The sequence below is a fragment of the Salmo trutta genome, chromosome 3 (genome assembly GCF_901001165.1).
Source record: "Salmo trutta chromosome 3, fSalTru1.1, whole genome shotgun sequence".
Lineage (NCBI taxonomy): Eukaryota > Metazoa > Chordata > Actinopteri > Salmoniformes > Salmonidae > Salmo > Salmo trutta.
The window spans coordinates 50056769-50078032 of record NC_042959.1 but is presented as its reverse complement, the minus strand read 5'-3'; the positions used below and the strand labels follow the sequence as shown (position 1 = coordinate 50078032).

Below are 21264 nucleotides of genomic sequence, written 5' to 3'. Positions count from 1 at the left end.
GGACCTGCCTTACAGCAGGCCTACAAGCCCTCAGTCCAGCCTCTCTCAGCCTATTGCGGACAGTCTGAGCACCGATGGAGGGATTGTGTGTTCCTGGTGTAACTCGGGCAGTTGTTGTTGCAATACTGTACCTGTCCCGCAGGTGTGATGTTTGGATGTACCGATCTTGTGCAGGGGTTGTTACACATGGTCTGCCACTGCAGGACGATCAGCTGTCCATCCTGCAGCGTCTTAGGCATCTCACAATACGGACATTGCAATTTACTGCCCTGGCCACATCTGCAGTCCTCCTTGCAGCATACCTAAGGCATGCAGCATACCTAAGGGACCCTGGGCATCTTTCTTTGGTGTTTTTCAGAGTCAGTAGAAAGGCCTCTTTAGTGTCCTAAGTTTTCATAACTGTGACCTTAATTGCCTACCGTCTGTAAGCTGTTAATGTCTTAACGACCGTTCCACAGGTGCATGTTGTTTATGGTTCATTGAATAAGCATGGGAAACAGTGTTTAAACCCATTACAATGAAGATCTGTGAAGTTATTTGGATTTTTCTGAATTATCTTTGAAAGACAGGGTCCTGAAAAAGGGCCGTTTCTTTATTTGCTGAGTTTATAGTGTATGTGTGCTGGACTGGTCAAGTCAAATTTTCAATGAATGTCATTGTGCAATAACTGTTATGGTCATGGATGCCCATATTTGACATGTAAAACAACTATATTTTTACCAGGTTTCTTTATCTTGCAGAATAAACGTGATTGTTAATTTAGTTTCATGTACATTACTTATATTCATAAATTGTACATCCAAATTGATGATTTTGTAACTTTTTATAGGATGTTTTATATTGTATCTTGCATCATTGACGGGTGATGTACACTGCAGACAAAGTTTCTAAACCCAGAGGGGCAACATCGCGAGACTGCCGGGAATGCTTGTGAAGCAGATCAAGCAGACAAGGCCGGGGTTGAAGAAGTCAATGAGAGTAGTGAAACGTTCTTCCTTAGTTGTTAATTTTCTGGAAATGTAGGTACAACCTATGAACGACCCAATGTTTTAAGTAGTTGAACATTTTATTACTCCAACTTCGTGAAATTGACCAATTGACACAAAAAACTACTTTATATGGAAGGGGTGCCATTGATTTGATGGCCTGTAAATTCGCAGTTCGGCGCGAGACAAACCTTAGACAAGATTAAGTGTTTCTGCGCATGAGTTTAGCGATCTAACGTCGCCATGACATCGCCTACAAGCGTGATAGGGGATTTTGATTGGAGAAGCAGTTTCTCCCTACACTGAACTGTCTTTGCTGCAGAAACCACGCCACCTTGTTACAGCGGTGGTATTTATCATGCACTATCTCTTTAAGAAAATGGAGACGCCCACAAGCACGTGATTTGTTTTCATCCAATGTATGACTTAAAATATAAAAACTGGTTCAAACCGGTTTCTATCTTATATTTTACATTCGGTCATTATTTTACATTCACCATTGTTGCATTGCTAACGTGGCTAGAAGAGCTTAGTGAGATAGCCAACAACTCACATTTAAAAAAAAAAATTGTGTTGCAATTCCCGAACAATCATCAACATGCCCAAAAGAAAGGTAAGGAATCCTTAATTTTCCGGCTAACAAATATATTTGTATTATTATTTTTTGGCTTGCATCTTGCCGTTTTAAAATTGCATTTGGTCTCTTCATCAGTACTGTATGTCGTCGTTTAGAAATGGCGGCAAAATGGGTCATCCTCTCAACGCAGTCATCAACATATCAAAGAAACCGTAAAAAAAGTACAACTACATAAGAAATAAGGTGTAAACATATTAACCATATTTATTACGAGTATTCGTCCTACATTGAGCATACCTATGACTAGTCCATGCACTCAAAAGCTAAGTACGATTTGGGCATCACGCGCTTGATGCTTCTTGGAAGTTGTGCAGAAGCTCGCGGGGCTCAACTGAGATATTTCATACATATAAACGATTTAACTATTAATATGTGTATTTCAATGTGCTGCCTGTGTCTAGTTTTCTAGTCATGTTGAGGCAGGCTTGAATCAGTGAGCCACAGAAATTGGTGGGAAAAGATGCTTGGTCGTTTTTCAATAGTTTGCACCCGACGCAACGCTTAAATGCAATCATATGAATCCTCTACTTTACCAGCTAATAATAATTCCTTGCTAATGCATTTTTTCCCCAACTAACATTAGCTAGAGTTGTTAACGTTAACTTCAGTCCATTTACCCTGGCCCTGCAAATTTCAACGTCAGGCTGCCATCTTTGCATAGCCAACATTAGCTAGCATCTATGTGAATGCACAAGCAGCATATGCGCGGGTGCTTTTCAATGACCTTTTCTATTGGGTTTATCGTTGAACCTCAAAGTATTACAAAAAAAAATAAAAACACATCACTGCATCGTTAGCCGCATTAACTTCATCGAAATAATGTTGCTAGGTAGATTTATTGAGCGCGAACTTCATCTTGTTGATGGCTGTCGAGCGCGAATTGACGCAAAACAAAGGAAGTGCCAAGCGCGCCCGATTGTTGTGACAGGTTAGATTTGAATTTGAATATGCGCGGGAATTCCTTCGAAGTCAGAAGTAGCCTAGAACAGCGGAAATGTATGTCATAAAAAAAATGTATGGCTAACTTGCTCACGGTGGTGTATGTAATCCGTTGTGCAAAATATACATTATACAAAAGCCCAGCATGTTCTCTGGGGATGTGATGCTTCATTTTGATCAAAGGGGCCATCCATAGAATAAGAGAGGGCAACAATGGACAGCATCTGCTGCAGTTACCTTACTTTTTGAAAAGGACCTATGCTGTACTACCCAGACATACTGTCTGATACATTAGCTAAATGTATTTATTCTTCAACGTATTTAAAATTTGCTTTCTGAATTAATTTCCTACCCGTTTATAAAGATTTTCCTTCTGCTTTTTCTTGTTTTCAGAGTGCTACCAAGGGCGATGAGGTATGCATACAAATATTCACAATATTCATTCTAAACTGTTAACTAGTGTATTCGTTATAATTTGTTACACTTTAACTGAACTACAACTTATACATGCTATATAAGATGTTCATAAAGTCTTGAGCAATTAGGTCTACATAAATGCGTCACAGATCATTTGTTAACACTTATATACATAAAGGGTGATATGAAAAGTCAAATGTGCCATTACTCATTTGAAACCCTTTATAAAGCATGACGTTTGCTTATTAATTATAATTTGCGGATACATCTATCATCATTATTTTTGACGGCTTCCTATTCTTTAAGTTGTTGTTTGTTTAAAGTGGGACCAATATAGTAGTAACTGAGTCATAGCTAGATATGTAAAATGTGTTTCTTTTTCAGCCTGCAAGACGTTCAGCACGTTTGTCATCTGTAAGTAGTACCGTTGAAATAGGCTACTTTAGGATCTGTACATTTCTTTGTATTGCAAACTCATGTGGTACTTACCCTAATTACCGTCTTATTTCTTTTTTGCAGAGACCTGCGCCAAAGCCGGCGGCCAAACCCAAAAAAGCGGCAGCACCCAAAGTATGTTAAATATTTGTTTCATCTGTCTTTTATTAATAAAGTTAAACTTGGAGTTCTTCAATGTGCTGTTTTCGCATCTAGTTTATTAGCGGTTGTGTTAACTCTTAGCCTAAGCGTTATTGATTCATGGCCTTTGGCATCAACTCAGAAGTTGTCCTATTTATTATATTTTTTAACAGCCACATGAGGGAAAGCATCAGAAAAAGAATCTCAAGTATTTGGCAAGATGCATAACATCTTGAAGGAAGTGAGAGGAGAGAGAATACACTTACTCCTTCAGTAGTCAACAGTGGCTAACGTGTTTTTTCTTCTTCAGAAGCCAGTCAAAGGAAAGAAGGCAGCTGAGAACGGTGATGCCAAGGCTGAGGTTTGTGTCCTGAAAGGATCTGTTTGCTATCTATTCAATGTGATTCTTCTCCCCCATTAGGGTTTAGATTTGGTTTCGCTTTAGGCTGTACATGACTTTATCTGCAATCCATCAGTCACCCTTACCTCAAATAAACCACACTGTACCTTGATGGGGATGTGATTAATTCAGTCCACCTCTACATACATGCATGCATTACTTATTTGATGGGCGCTCAACTCAATTATGTGTGAATTGTGGAATGATATTAACCAAGCAGTTCTGTGGAAATTGTCATTACATAGAACCTCTGGACGCTATGTAATGTATTTGCTTTCTGCCCTGCTGGCATAAGTTAGTGCATGTAATTGAATCGATTTGCACAAAAATAACTAATCTTTAGGAAAAAAAATATTACTTTCACTACAACAATACAGTAGGCCTATGGGGTAAGATGCACTTAAATATACGTATTTAGTTAGTTGGACGGTTTCTTATTTTCTATTCTCTTGACAATAACAGATCAAAGGTAACTTTCTTGTTGCATACAAACAGTTTTTTGTTTTAGTTATTTTTGTAGGTCTGAAATAAGTCAATTTCCCCTCCCCCCCATTTCTAGGCGAAGGTTGAAGCCGCCGGAGACGCCAAATGAAGAACTGTTTGAAGTTGTGATCATTCTGTGTACTTGGTGACTGTACAGTTTAAAATAAGTATTTTTTACCAAGTTTTTTTTATATTAAAAGATATCATTTATAGTTCATTGTGGGCTTACATTTGACGTAATGAAGCTGTTCCAAGGGGTTGTCAAGTTCATATCCATTTTTATGCCTTGTTTAAATGAATACCGTCCATATCCAGTCAAAGTTTTAAAAAAGAAAAGAAACTTCTAACCCTGCTTTTTTTAACTGATGAATGTTATTTTCCTACATAAATCCAAACATTAAAGGCAGCTAAAGTGTGTTTCGAAAATGTTTAAGAGGAATCGGGTTTTTGCCACTCCTTTTAGTTTTTTTATTGTACAAGTAATATTAATTAATTACTTACCAAATGTTTTGAATCAACATCAGATCTTCTCATTCAGGAGACAAAAGACACCGTTTGAAAGTAATCACTAACTTGTATTAGGTCAACACACAAGCAACACACAAAATTAATAATGTGAACTTAATCATTTGTTCTATTGTTTATTTTATTAAATTGTTCTGTAAAAACAGTGGAAAGAGCTATTGTGACGCCTATGAAATTTTAAATGTTCTTGAATAAAATGATAAAAAGGCTATTTTTGCTTAATTTAGACATCTATATAACATAGCAAATCATTATACAGCAAACTGTATATCAAACATTCTTTGTCACAGTTGTTGACATGCTAGTTTGTGCACAAATCCACAGGTTATCTGATACTTTCCTATTGGGCAGGGACAGCAACTGCTTCCTCATGGGGAACCCCAGACCTAGTCACCTGGGGCTCCTTCCTGTAAGAAAAATGCATAGATAAAATCCATCCACTTTCATCCTATTGGATTACAATATTGAGGCCTTTTCTCTACTGCCATAAAAATGCATTACCTACCAATTCAACCTCTATTGGGCATCTGCTATTGTGTCAGCAAAAGTAAGTTCTCTGCTATGTGGTGGTTCTGTGTTGTCACTTTTCTACCACCAATCCATCCCTTTGTCGATAAAGGTAGTGCATGGCTGAGGGGTATCCAGTGCATTAGGAAAGTATTCAGGCCACTTGACTTTTTCCACATTGTTACGTTACAGCCTTATTCTAAAATGGAGGACACGTATATTAGTGTCTGGTTTGAGAAACAGGCGCCTCACAAGTCCTCAAGGAGCAGCTTCATTAAATAGTACCTGCAAAACACCAGTTTCAATGTCAACAGTGAAGAGGCGACTCCGGGATGCTGGCCTAGGCAGAGTTGCAAAGAAAAAGCCATATCTCAGACTGGCCAATAAAACAGGAACTCTGCCTAGAAAGCCAGCATCCCGGAGTCGCCTCTTCGCTGTTGACGTTGAGACTGGTGTTTTGCAGGTACTATTTAATGAAGCTGCCAGTTGAGGACTTGTGAGGCATCTGTTTCTCAAACTTGACACTCCAATGTACTTGTCCTCTTGCTCAGTTGTGCACCTGGGCCTCCACTCCTCTTTCTATTCTGGTTAGAGCCAGTTTGCGCTGTTCTGTAAAGGGAGTAGTACACAGTGTTGTACAAGATCTTCAGTTTCTTGGCAATTTCTCACATGGAATAGCCTTCATTTCTCAGAACAAGATTAGACTGACGGGTTTCAGCAGAAAGGTCTTTGTTTCTGGCCATTTTGAGCATGTAATCGAACCCATAAATGCTGATGCTCCAGATACTCAACTAGTCTAAAGAAGGCCAGTTTTATTGCTTCTTTAATCAGCACAACAGTTTTCAGCTGTGCTAACATAATTGCAAAAGGGTTTTCTAATGATCAATTAGCCTTTTAAAACGATAAACTTGAATTAGCTAACACAACGTGCCATTGGAACACAGGAGTGATGATTGCTGATAATGGGCCTCTGTACGGCTATGTAGATATTCCATAAAAAATAAGCTGTTTCCAGCTACAATAGTCATTTACAACATTAACAATGTCTACACTTTCTGATCAATTTGATGTTATTTTAATTGACAAAAAAAAAAATTCTTTCAAAAACAAGGACATTTAAGTGACCCCAAACTTTTGAATGGTACTGTAAGTCTTCAGACCCTTTACTCAGTACTTTGTTGAAGTACCTTAGCAGTTATTACAGCCTAGAGTCTTCTTGGGTATGACGCTACAAGCTTGGCACACCTGTATTTGGGGAGTTACTCCCATTCTCTGCCGACCCTCTCAAGCTCTATCAGGTTGGATGGGGAGTGTTGCTGCACAGCTATTTTCAGGTCTCTCCAGAGATGTTCATGTTCGACCTTTGGCTGGGCCACTCAAGGACATTCAGAAACTTGTCCAGAAGCCACGTCTTGGCTATGTGCTTAGGGTCGTTGTCCTGTTGGAAGGTGACTCTTCGCCCCAGTCTGAGGTCCTGAGCACTCTGGAGCAGGTTTTCATCAAGGATCTCTGTACTTTGCTCCGTTCATCTTTCCCTCGATCCTGACTAGTCTTCCAGTCCCTGCTGCTAAAAAACATCCCCACAACATGATGCTGCCAACACCATGATTCACCGTAGGGATGGTGCCAGGTTTCCTCCAGACGTGACATTTGGCATTCAGGCCAAAGAATTCAATCTTGGTTTCATCAGCCCAGATAATCTTGTTTATCATGGTCTGAGAGTCCCTTAGGTGCCTTTTGGCAAACTCAAAGTGGGCTGTCATTTGCCTTCCCTCTGGCCACTCTGCCATAAAGGCAGGGGCGGAAATTCCGGGGGGGACACGACCCCCCCATCCTGGGAAAAATATGATTTGTCCCCCCCAATATATCACTGAAACATAACTATGTAATTTAAATAATATTAATAATACGCAATGAAAGCAATTGTGCTGATTATAGACACTTAATAGCGCGTTTTTAAGTTTCAAAAGATTGCGACCCCCCACCCTTTGCCTCACAATGGTTTGATCCACTGCCAGTTCCTTAGTTGGCAAGGTAACAGAGGGGTGGTATCCACTGTCTGAAAGGCACTCAATGAACGTAACTGACGTGAGGTTAATCCAGTCAATCGCGCACACACACTAGCTGAATATGCAGAGCTAGCGGGCAAATATTAACTATTAAGCTAGCTAGTAATTATTCCATTTATGTGGCCTCGTCAAAGATGGAATCTTTGCTATCGTCAATTTATTCCAAGATCAGCATGCAGATGATGTAAGTTAGTGCTTCAAAGTCCCTGTGATAAGGTTAGCGATAAACTGGAGTCCAAACTGAACAGAACTACACTCTCTTCTACCATTGTCTTAAATATATTTAATGGTCTCGTTGCAAAAGCTAAATTGTCGCAAGGGAACTTTTATTTATTTTATTTCACCTTTATTTAACCCGGGTAGCAAAGATTATAGCAAACACCACTGAAACGGAATTGGTGCTCGCTAGCTTTGCAAATTCAGCTATTGTTGGAAGCCAGCCAATATGAAACAAACTATTAAAATTACAAAAGGTTGCAGCATATGTTGTGTAAATGGTGAACTCATACAGCTGTCAACTCTTGTAATTTTAATCCGTTTCACATTTGCTAGCTACCTTTTAGATCGAAGCCCAAATAGAATGATAAAATATAAGATGATAGAAGCCCATCTCCTACTGTAAATAACCTACACACTGTGTGTGTGTGTAGCCAGCCAGCCAGGTAGAAAAATGGCAGAAAAATAGAAGACGGACATCAGAGTATTTTTCAGTACACCAAAACACAAAGTAAGAACCCTAGTAGCCTAATATCTCAATGACTAGTTGATAAAATGTTCATAAGAAAGAAATGAAATTCTAATGGAAATGTTTCACAATGATGTCATTAGGCAGAGCAGGCAACAGATGGCACACAGACAGCAGAGTTGGGGACAGATATGCAGGGACAGACTGGCAGAGACAGGGAGTCTCAGGTAAGTTTGTTGAGTCTTTGTTTGGCAACATTATGAAAGGTTCTCCATTTTTTTGACTTGTAAAATAGGAACATCATTGGAAAATGCCATGGATACCCCCACTCTCGACTTAAACTGGTGACTGAACTAAGATTTGTTAAAGGCAATGGTATTGCTGTTGTGATTAGTTGTGTAGTTTTGGGTACCGGTAGTTAGGAGTACGGCAAACACCTTATTTCTTTGGTTACTCAATATACATTTACCATATTACAATGTAGGCTATGTGTTACAGCACTACTTTTGTGTCCCCCTCAGGAATTGCTCTTGAGAAAATTTCATGTAATTGTCCCCTCCAAAGTTGATATCAGATTTTCGCCCCTGCATAAAGGCCTGATTGGTGGAGTGCTGCAGAGATGGTTGTCCTTCAGGAAGGTTCTCCCATCTCCACAGAGGAACTCTGGAGCTCTGTCAGAGTGACCATCGGGTTCTTGGTCACCTCCCTGACCAAGGCCCTTCTCCCCCGATTGCTCTGTTTTTTGGTACCTTTCCGCAGATCTGTGCCTCGATACAATCCTGTCTCGGAGCTCTACGGACAATTCCTTGACCTCATGGCTTGGTTTTTGCTCTGACATGCACTGTCAACTGTGGGACCTTATTTAGACAGGTGTGTGCCTTTCCAAATCATGTCCAATCAATTGATTTTACCACAGGTGGACTCCGATCAATTTGTAGAATCATCTCAAGGATGATCAATGGAAAAGAGGATGCACCTGAGCTCAAGTTTGAGTCTTATAGCAAAGGATTTGTATATTTATGTAAATAAGGTAATTATCTTTTTTATTTGTTATACACTTGCAAATTTTTTTTTTACCTGTTTTCGCTTTGTCATTATGGGATATTGTGTTTAGATTGATGATTTTTATTTAATCAATTTTGGAATAAGGTTGTAATGTAACAAAATGGAAAAAGGGAAGGGGGTCTGAATACTTTCCCGAATGCACTGTATTATCTGACTAGATTTCAATTTGACATGAGACATCAGTGTGATACATTTTAGCCTCCAATAGAGGGCAGTGTCTGACCAGAATTAAGAGACTTTAATCAGTGGCTTGCCTGTCCACCAGATGGCTTTCTTATCTCCAGCACTTTAGAATTGACATAAGGAGAGACCTGTTAGTGTTTTCAATTTACATACATTGTACTTAGAGTTAATATACATCCAACCATTTGCCTCCCAAACTTTGCAACATCAGCATGGCTAGGCTCTAACACATTTTGGTAAATTAGAAGGATAGCCTCCCCATTCCAACGTGGGAATTAGGAAAAATAGCGAGGCAAGTGGCTATATCTTTTCAACCAAATAGAGTGTATGATGTGCCTCTCCCTACAGTGGGATGTCACACACAGACACAACACTCGCTCCACAAACCAGGGGGCCAATATGACTGGCAAAAAGATGTAAACCTGTGAGTGTCACTATCCACAACACAAGCCTATACAGTACAGTATACAGTACAAACCCGAGACAGTGGAGGACTGTACAAACAGCAGAGAAGCAAAACATAGAAACATGTGGCCTTGATGCTGTCTATAAGAGAGGGGTTGGATCTAAATGTGGGGTTGGCCTGTATGCCATGTATCAAAATGAACAGATGAGGATTTCACACTCCACCGTCATTCTGGTAAGGGATAGTGAAGCTGCTCTCCTCTATCGCGCAGGTCTCACACATTGGACTGGTGTGCCCTTTTCAAATACTGTAGGCCTATTGGAATTCCCTCTAGTCAGGAGGCACTTAATGGACAAGAAACAGGAATTAACAAATGAAAACAAAGTGAAAGCAGACTTTTCATCTGAAAAGAAACAGAGCCACCGTAAATTTGTTATGAAACAACAACTAGCGAGACACCACAAGGGATGGTAGTCCATCTCCACCCTGCAAACCTCATCCGCTGAGTTCATGTGACTAGCATGAAGGGTGAGGGGGATGGCATCCTCAAAGACAAAAGTTAAGCTATACACATAGGCCTACTAGCATTTATTTGAGGGTGACTACCAAAATGGGACTAGCTGGGAAGAGGAGGGAGTGGGAAAGTTTCTCACAAGGAGAACAAATTATGGGGAGGGGAAAGCAACCTTAAAGGAAAGAGGAAGGTGGGGGTTGCTGAGAGTTCTGCTATTTGTTCTAGGATAGTGTTGACATGAGGAATGGATATGAACATTCCAAATGTATTTAGGTCTATTTAAGCAATAAGGCATGAGGGGGTGTGGTATATGACAAATATACCACTGCTAAGGGCTGTTCTTAAGCACGACGCAATGCGGAGTGCCTGGATACCACCCTTAGCCGTGGTATATTGGCCATATACCACAAACCCCTAAGGTTCCTTATTGCTATTATAAACTGGTTACCAACGTAATTATAGCAGTAAAAACAAATGTTTTGTCATACCCATGGTATGCGGTCTGATATACCATGGCTGTCAGCCAATCAGCACCCAGTTTATAATAATGTATAGCTTCTGTCTTCCATCACCATGGCCTTAGACCAGGGGCCAAAAGTGTGACACCAATCAGGCTCCCGAAAACTGGAGTTGCCCAGCCCTGCGTTAGACTAGAGTTCAACTGCATACAACTAGTCTACACAGCAGAGCACTAAACTAACCATTTGTGTGCTAAATGTCTGTCTGTTGCTCGTTGGGCCAATAACCTATCTGCAGTCAACGAAAGCAATACTACAACAACAGTCAATCAATTAATCAATTATGTAGCCTATAAACCGAAATTAAAACGTGGGAAACGCAACCGCATCAAACACGTTCTGTTTCTGTTTCATTAGGGCTACAACATACATTTCATGTATAGGACAAATGTATTAACTACCAGTAAAGAAACATTCTTTCTCCGACTAGAAATACGTGTTATCGATCACACTAGGCGAGCACATTCTATTCAGAGGTGTCTCTGTGACTTGTACGCACATTTAAATGTCTTGTGCACTCATGGCTCAGATTGCCCCACCCACCTCATGTATCTCTAGACTGGCCTGGCTTCCTATATAGCTTGATACGTGACCATCGTGTGCTTGTACTCCCTCGTTTGAGTACATTTCAACCAGCTCAATCCGAGCACAGTTGCAGGTCAGTTCAATCTACAGCTTTTTAAATGACACTTTTGCGCGAAAATTAGTTTGTGTGTCCACAATTGATTTCCAACAGTTTGATTGGTTGACTCAATTATTAATTAGCTAACAATGGAAAAGAGCACGTACTGGAGGGGTAGAGAAATGGCTCAATTGTGTTATAACATTTTTTTGGGGGGGGAAGAACAGATTTTTACACCACAATAGGACTTGGTTGGTTAACAATATGGATGGAGCCGCTAGGCAAAGTTATTTTATTAACTGATTTTTGTAATTAAAGTATAACCGCTCAATGGGATAGATATTATTGATTAGTTAAATAAATGATTTAACAGGTGTGGTTTTTAAATTGGTGATGGAACCACTTAGGCTGTTTAGACAGGCAGCAGAATCTTTTTTTTTCTCAATTTATATTTTGACCATCAGATCAGTTAAAGATTTGACGTAATAGATGGCAAACAGAACGGAGGCTTCTACAGATGCTATTTTATCTAAAACCTCAGGTGTACGCCGACTCCAGCTAAGTAACTAATGCAAAGATTTAAAGCGCAAGTATGCGTTTTTTCTGTAGTACATTGCCACAATTGTCAGTTATGTAGCTGCCCTACTGATCTCAGTGCGTCCTTGCTGGGATGACACAATCAATCAACTGCGGAGAATACCAACACATTGGTTCCACGGGAGCGGACAGTACACAGCATACCATAATGTTCTGAATAGTGGCCAAGTATACCTCGCTCCCTATTCCACTGAACCATTTAGGTGTAAAAAACAAGTCCCAACATTTATTGGGAACTGTTAAACTACCTGTTCACTACCCTCCGGCTCTCCGGGGTTGTGCAACTCAACCCTGGGCCTAACGTCACCGAGCCAGCGATACTCACCGGAGTGGAAAGCAGTGTATCGTCGCCGCTGCGGAAGTGGGTGAGTGCTATGGTCCCATGGTTTCTCTCGAGTCACCCGGCTCCAAGTTGGAATTTGACTCTCCAAACATATCCAAGTCGATATAGGCGATCCCTGACTCTACTTCTGGCACGCAATTAGTTCCCGCATCCAGTGCAAGTTAATTGCACTACTGAACTGCCCCTAATCAAAACGGCCTAAACCTAGCCGTCAGAAAACACAGAAAATGTAACTTTTTTTTCAATGTGTCAATCACTCGAGTTATCTGGGACCCACGAGCTAAACCCAAGGGACTAATAGGGGGTACTTGAACATTCGCAGTGTCATTCCAAAAAGTGATAAATTCAACATCTCACAGACTCCAACCTTGACTTCCTCTGCCTTTCAGAGACATGGCTCCATTAAAATCTCCATATGCTGCTTTGATTGTGCCTGGCTACAATGTTTTCAAGAGAGAGTGGATTGAAGGAAGAGGGGGTCAGATTTACATTAAAGAACATATCCTATGTAAACAAATTGAGTGGTCATGTGATAATGAACTAGAATGTATTGGCCTAAACGTTACACTGTCTCCCCAAATGTATTTTACCCTTATTGGAATGTATAGACCACCTTCCACCAAAAGTGTGTTTTTTGATCAGTTTAATAACATGCTTAGGGAATGTGATTTTGTGGAAAGAGGTCATCTTAATGGGAGATTTTAACGTTAATTATGAAGACAAGTCTTGTAGGAAAACCCTCAAATGGATCACTAATACCTTTGACCTTACACAGCTAGTTAAAGGGCCAACCAGGGTGACTTGTTGCTCTAAAACACAGATTGATCTGGTGTTCAGTAATTAAACCAGAGAGAGTGACTGACTAAATGGTTACTGGGCTATCTGATCTTAATCTGACACTTGTAGCCAGAAAGCTTTCTAAGAACAGGTTTAACCTCTACTGTTAGGTATTCTGAGTTGACCAGGCTTTCTAAGAGTGAATTTAATTATTTTGAAAACGCAATTAAGGAAATGAACTGGAATGGTCTCTTGTCCTATACAGATGTGGAAGCAAATAGTCAGGTTTTTCTATCCACAATCCAGACTACAATAAATGGCTTCCTAAAGAAAATGAAATCTAAACCTGGCCAAAAGAGCACTATTCCTTGGCTAAATGGAGAAATCTGGTAACTGATGAAAGAACGAGATCATGCTCTAAAAATATCCCAAAAGTACAAATTAGAGCATGACAGACGTAGGTTTACCATGTTGAGAAATAAGGTGTTGAAAGAAATCAGACAGGCTAAGGCAAACTTTTTTTATATTAACATAAGCAAAGGGAAATTCTAAATTGATCTGGGAGAATCTAAAAAAAGTTAACAGGGAAAGACCATGATAACACTGCAAAAAGATTGTCATTCACCATGATTTCTAATCTAACACAGGATGCAGTCGAAATAGCAATAGCCTTCAATTCCTACTTTGTTGACTCTTGTCAGGGTACTGACACAGAACCCCCTCCACTGGTTTCTTGGGCTCAGTGCTAGTGAATGACACTCAACCTGTCTTCATCATAAGGGAGGTTTCTGAGTCAGAGGGGAACAAGGTGATTAGCTCACTAAAGAACTCTAAAGCCAAAGATGTGTTTGGGCTGGACTCTACCTTTCTTACAAACTACAAAGAGTCACTCATTGGCCCCATTTACTAAGGTCACCAACACATCTATTGGTCAGGGGGTGTTTCCAAGGGTCTGGAATTTGGCCATAATAACGACAATCTTTTAATCTTGTGACCCTGGTGACGTAACTACAGGCCCACTAGTATACTACATGTGGTGTCGAAGGTTGCTGAAAAGTGTGTAGCAGAACAACTGATTGCCCACATCAACAACAGCCCCCTTCACATTGCACTCCATGCAGTTTGGCTTCAGAGCAAAACACTCCACAGAAACGGCCAACTGCTTTCTTCTGGAAAATGTGAAGTCCAAGATTTGTATTTATTTAACCTTTTAACAAGGCAAGTCAGTTAAGAACAAATTCTTATTTTTAATGACGGCCTAGGAACAGTGGGTTTAACTGCCTTGTTCAGGGGCAGAACAACACATTCTTTTACCTTGTCAGCTCGGGGATTCGATCTAGCAACCTTTCGGTTACTGACCCGTTGCTCTAACCACTAGGCTACCTGCCGCCCTGTTGGACAAAGGGGGCGTTGTTGGGGCTGTGTTTCTGGACCTAAGGAAGGCTTTTGATACTGTTAACCATGAGGTTCTCCTCACAAAATTGTCCAAGTTCAACTTTTCCCCCGATGCCTTGAGATGGATGAAATCATACCTTGAAGGCAGAACTCTGTGTGTCAGAGTGAGCAATGAGCTGTCGCCCACTCTTAGCTATGATTGGGCGTGCCCCAAGGGTCAATACTGGGGCCCCTCCTGTTCAGCCTGTACATTAATGAGCTGCCTTCTGTATGTACTGGGTCTGAAGTTCAAATGTATGCAGATGATACAGTGATATATGTGTAACCGATGTGAATTGGTTAGCGGGGTGCGCGCTAATAGCGTTTCAATCGGTGACGTCAATCGCTTTGAAGTAGTTCCCCTTGCTCTGCAAGGGCCGCGGCTTTTGTGGAGTGATGGGTAACGATGCTTCGAGGGTGGCTGGTTCGAGTCCAGGTAGGGGTGAGTAGAGGGACGGAAACTATACTGTTACACATGCAAACAACAAGCTACACAAGAATTCACTACTGTAATGGTCCAGGTGACAAAGTGGCTCAGTGACTCATGTTTGTGTCTCAATGTGAAAAAAACTGTCTGCATGTTCTTCACAGAGGGCAACTGATGCTACTGAGACATATTTCTGTGGGGAGAAGCTCCAGGTGGTATCTGATTTTTAAGTACATTGGCATCATACTTGATTCCAACCTCACCTTTTTCACCTGCTTTAAAAAAAAAAGAAACTCAAATAACCAAGTTCAACCTAGCGAATTCCCGATTTATACGAAATTGTTTGACTATAGAGGTAGCAAAACTGTACTTCAAATCTATGATACTCCCCCATTTAACATACTGCTTGACTAGTTGGGCCCAAGCTTGCTGTACAACATTTTAAACACAGTGTCGGTCTATGAAAAGGCTCTCAAAGTGCTTGATAGGAAGCCCAATAGCCATCACTGTTACATCCTCAGAAAAATCTTGTGCAATACACCGACGCATGTTTTGTATTCAAGATTCTAAATGGCCTGGCTCCCCCTCCACTCAGTACTTTTGTTAAACAGAAAACCCAAACATATGGCAGATCCACAAGGTCTGCCATAAGCTGTGACTGTATAGTTTCCTTAAGGAAAAGCACCTTTAGTCAATCAGCTTTCTCTGTGAGCGCTTCCCATGTTTGGAATACACTGCCATCAGACACACACAACTGCACCACCTATCACACTTTCACAAAAAACATGAAGACATGGCTAAAGGTCAATCAGATTAGTGAACATAATCCCTAGCTGTGCATTGCCGCTTTCCATGTCGGTTGCTTGTGAGGTGTGGAAACACTGTTGCTTTTATGGATTTTGTCTTGTTGCTTTTTTGTGCTATATTGCTCTGTCTGCATGCTACGTCTTGCTTGTCCTGTGTTGCTCTGCGTGTGCTCACTGCTCATTGATTGTCTGTATTGTAATTGTTTTTAATAACCTGCCCAGGGACTGCAGTTGAAAATTAGCCGGCTGGCTAAAACCGCCACATTTACTGAAACATTGATTAATGTGCCCTGTCCCTGTAAAAATAAACTCATGTGATTGGTCAAAATACCAATTTGGTTGGAGAAAAAAAAGATCAGAATGGGCTGCCTATGTGAACAGCCTTAGTTTTGGCAGTTTATCACCATTGAGAGCAATTAATTAATTTTTATTTAACTAGGCATGTCAGTTAACGTTCTTATTTACAATGATGTCCTAACCCGGCCAAACCTAGACGACGCTGGGCCAATTGTGCATCGCCCTTTGGGACTCCCAATCACGGCCGGATGTGATACAGCCTGGATTCGAACCAAGGACTGTAGTGACGCTTCTTGCACTGAGATGCAGTGCCTTAGACTGCAGTGCCTTAGATCGCTGCACCACTCGGGATCCCAATTACCCTGCAGCACTGCTTATCTAAAAGTATTCATTGTATTTTGTTGGTTGTCTGCTAAATTGGAAAGCATCTTGTTTATGAAATATGGTGCATCGTTTTTGGAGAAACTGCTCAATGCTGGTTCTTGCTAGCAGCATACCACCCTGCATCCCACTGCTGGCTTGCTTCTGAAGCTTAGCAGGGTTGGTCCTGGTCAGTCCCTGGATGGGAGACCAGATGCTGCTGGAAGTGGTGTTGGAGGACCAGTAGGAGGCACCCTTTCCTCATGTCTTAAAAAAATATATATATATATCCCATTATCTTTTGGATGGGACTTTAAACGGGTACCCTGACTCTCTGTAGTCACTGAAGATCCCATGGCACTTATCGTAAGAGTAGGGGTGTTAACACTGGTGTCCTGGCAAAACTAGATTTATTTGATCACGATTTGATGGCAATTCATAAGATTATTAACTCTTGTGTAAATGTCTTCAGAAAACATGGTAAACCAATAAGGTTTTACTACATTTGTTAGTTTAACTGAGAAAAGTACTACTATATGTGTAAATACTGTAACAACTGTAATGGTAGTTGTTCACACATGCAAGAGGTGGCAGCAGCGATCCTCCATTCCAGGTTTGAGGTGGCAGTATAGGGGCTTTGACTGAGAAATGCTGGGAGGACAATGGGGTGATTAAAATGGCACTGGCATGTCTGGAGGGGAGGGGTCACATAGGGTGGGGTATGTGAAATTCTGTAACACTGTTTCTGGTTAATTACATGCCAGGGATGGGCATAATTTCGCACATGTGGGTGTTTGTCATTGGAATTTGCTGTCTGTTGTGTTTAAAATGCACAATAGGCCTATGTTTTTTATTTATTTAACTAGGCAAGCCAGTTAAGAACAAATTATTTACAATGACAGCCTACCAGGAAACAGTGGGTTAACTGCCTTGTTCAGGGGCAGAACAACATATTTTTACCTTGTCAGCTCGGGGATTCAATTCAGCAACCTTTCGGTTACTGGCCCAACACGAACCACTAAGCAACCTGCCTTCCCGAAATGTTCGCCTCTCACCAAGTACTAGCTATGTTGGTTAAAAGTTGCTACTTGGGTCTTGTTTACAACGCCTCTAGGCCTATATGGTTGCATGCATGGACTGTATATATTAACTATACCATCTAGTCATGCGTACGTTTTACCTTTTGCAGGACTAAACTGATAAAACCCTTCACACGTTGGTCTCCGGTTAACTTCTGGTGCTGTATCTCCGATAAGACTATACGTCCCCCATCCACCCCCTCCCACACTAGTCGAGAGTGCATAATATGGTGATAATGTATTGATATGAGATTCCCGGAAGCATCATACGTTATGTGATCTTTACATTTCATTAATTAAGCAACGTAATCAATGTCTGGCTCAATGCCAGTTGACGATTGACTGTCATCACACGCCCTCCTTCCTGCTTTTTTTTTTTTCACTGACATGTCAACTCTGTGGGAGTTGGGAGGAAGGAGCTCTAGAAGGCTGTCATTGGCTGTGAGTTCGGGGGCTTGCTGTATGTGCTCACGAGACTGGTGCAGCAGAAACATAAGGCTAAGGACATTTTTACTGCTCCTGTGTCAGAGGGAGGGATTGAATTCTGCAGAAATATCCTCCGTTTACAACGTAAAGCACAATAATGCATGCAGATGTAACCGATGTGAAATGGCTAGTTAGTTAGCGGTGGTGCGCGCTAATAGCGTTTCAATCAGTGACGTCACTCGCTCTGAGACTTGAAGCAGGCGTTGCAAGGGCCGCGGCTTTTGTGGCGCGATGAGTAACGATGCTTCGTGGGTGTCAGTTGTTGATGTGTGCAAGGGTCCCTGGTTCGAGCCCGGGTTGGGGCGAAGAGAGGGACGAAACCTACACTGTTACACAGAATTAGGCCGATACCCGCTAATGATCAAAATCCAGAAAAGAGCTGTTAAATTTTACAACCACCTAAAAGGAAGCGATTCCCAAACCTTCCATAACAAAGCCATCAACTACAGAGAGATGAACCTGGAGAAGAGTCCCATAAGCAAGCTGGTCCTGGGGCTCTGTTCACAAACAAACAGACCCCCACAGAGCCCCAGGACCACAACCCAATCAGACCCAACCAAATCATGAAATTATTACTTGACACATTGGAAAGAATTAAAAAAGAAACAGAGCAAACTAGAATGTTATTTGGTCCTAAACAGAGAGTACACAGTGGCAGAACACCTGACCACTGTGAGTGACCCAAACTTAAAGAACGCTTTGACTATGTACAGACTCGGTGAGCATAGCCTTGCTATTGAGAAAGGCCGCCGTGGGCAGACCTGGCTCTCCAGAGAAGACAGGCTGTGCACACTGCTCACAAAATGAGGTGGAAACTGAGCTGCACTTACTAACCTCCTGCCAAATGTATGACCAGATTAGAGACACTTATTTACTGGGTGAAATACCACAGTGGGCCATCACAGCAGCAAGATTTGTGACCTATTGCCACACAAAAAGGTCAACCAGTGAAGAACAAACACCATTGTAAATACAACCCATATGTTTATTTATTTTCCCCTTTGTACTTGAACTATTTGCACATCGTTACAACACTATATATATTTATTTATTTATTTCACCTTTTATTTAACCAGGTAGGCAAGTTGAGAACAAGTTCTCATTTACAATTGCGAGCTGGCCAAGATAAAGCAAGCAGTTTGACACATACAACAACACAGAGTTACACATGGAGTAAAACAAACACAGTAGAAAAATAAGTCTGTACAATGTGAGCAAATGAGGTGAGATAAGGGAGGTAAAAGGCAAAAAAGTCCATGGTGGCAAAGTAAATGCAATATAGCAAGTAAAACACTGGAATGGTAGATTTGTAGTAGAAGAAAGTGCGAAGTAGAAATAGAGATAATGGGGTGCAAAGGAGCAAAATAAAATGAATAAATACAGTAGGGGAAGAGGTAGTTGTTTGGGCTAAATTATAGATGGGCTATGTACAGGTGCAGTGATCTATGAGCTGCTCTGACAGCTGGTGCTTAAAGCTAGTGAGGGAGATAAGTGTTTCCAGTTTCAGAGATTTTTGTAGTTCGTTCCAGTCATTGGCAGCAGAGAACTGGAAAGAGACGGCCAAAGGAGGAATTGGCTTTGGGGGTGACCAGAGAGATATACCTGCTGGAGCGCGTGCTACAGGTGGGTGCTGCTATGGTGACCAGTGAGCGGAGATAAGGGGGGACTTTACCTAGCAGGGTCTTGTAGATGACCTGGAGCCAGTGGGTTTGGCGACGATTATGAAGCGAAGACCAGCCAACGAGAGCGTACAGGTCGCAGTGGTGGGTAGTATATGGGGCTTTGGTGACAAAACGGATGGCACTGTGATAGACTGCATCCAGTTTGTTGAGTAGGGTATTGGAGGCTATTTTGTAAATTACATCGCCAAAGTCGAGGATCGGTAGGATGGTCAGTTTTACGAGGGTATGTTTGGCAGCATGAGTGAAGGATGCTTGGTTGAGAAATAGGAAGCCAATTCTTGATTTTAACTTTGGATTGGCGATGTTTGATGTGAGTCTGGAAGGAGAGTTTACAGTCTAACCAGACACCTAGGTATTTGTAGTTGTCCACATATTTTAAGTCAGAACCGTCCAGAGTAGTGATGCTGGACAGGCGGGCAGGTGCAGGCAGCGATCGGTTGAAGAGCATGCATTTAGTTTTACTTGTATTTAGGAGCAGTTGGAGGCCATGGAAGGAGTGTTGTATGGCATTGAAGCTCGTCTGGAGGGTTGTTAACACAGTGTCCAAAGAAGGGCCAGAAGTATATAGACATATGACATTTGAAATGTCTTTTCTTTTGGGACTTCTGTGAGTGTAATGTTTACTGTTCATTTTTGTTGATTTCACTTTTATCTTCACTTGCTTTGGCAATGTTAACATATGTTTCCCATGCCAATAAAGCCCAGAGAGAGAGAGAGAGAGAGAGAGAGAGAGTTTTTTTTTTTTTGCAGAGGGCTGCTGCTCTTGCTCTCTCTCCCCAACCCATCCCCCTTTTGTGTGTTTTCACAGCCTCTATCCCTTTCTTCCTGGTCTGAAAGCAGTTCTTAGGCAGGCATTTTATAGGTTGATCTGAAGCCATGTTCACTGAAAAGATCAGAACCCCAAAAGGGCAGGGAATTGCCATGTCATTTGAGAGGATGTATTGATGAGGGTGGATGTCTTCTCACTGTACTCATATATTTTTAATAGATTTAGCATATATCCAGACCTCAAAACATTCCAGAGTTCCAATTCCCCAAATTGGTTTACCAGACAAGTGTCCCTGATTTTTATTTTTTATTTTTTATTATTATTATTTTTTTTTTATATTTATATATATATATTTTTTTTTGTAAGTGTAATTACATTGGATAAATTGATATCGGTATGTTCTTTTTATTAGCTTTGAGAATGTCGACAGAGAACCTGTTCAAAACCAAAGATTGACTTAATTTAATCTCCTAATTGCATTATTTGAATGGAGACTCAACAATCAGATTATTTTTAAGGTTGTTTATCGGACCCCTGCTTTGCTGACAGATTTAAAGAAAGCTTTGGATTGGTTTACTGTGTGATCTTGGCCACAAGGTGATTGGCCATGAATCCCCGCAGTAACACATCTTTGATAGTTGTAGTGAAGGAACCCTTCAAAGATATAGAACACAT

The 21264-nt window shown here is 41.1% G+C and overlaps 1 protein-coding gene and 1 long non-coding RNA gene across 2 annotated transcripts in view; both read left to right on the top strand.

The window, feature by feature from the left end:
* Positions 1 to 1419: 1419 nt before the first annotated feature.
* Positions 1420 to 5172, top strand: LOC115177080 (uncharacterized). The gene is made up of 6 exons (XR_003872334.1): positions 1420 to 1599; positions 2956 to 2976; positions 3364 to 3393; positions 3499 to 3549; positions 3866 to 3916; positions 4515 to 5172. It is a non-coding gene; the product is annotated as an uncharacterized LOC115177080 (long non-coding RNA).
* A 7313-nt stretch (positions 5173 to 12485) lies between these two features.
* Positions 12486 to 21264, top strand: part of LOC115165450 (uncharacterized protein C1orf232-like) — a 44614-nt gene continuing 35835 nt past the window's right edge. The window contains exon 1 of the mRNA XM_029718579.1: positions 12486 to 12494. The gene's annotated coding sequence lies outside the window, so the exon portion shown is untranslated. The remainder of the gene's footprint in view (positions 12495 to 21264) is intronic.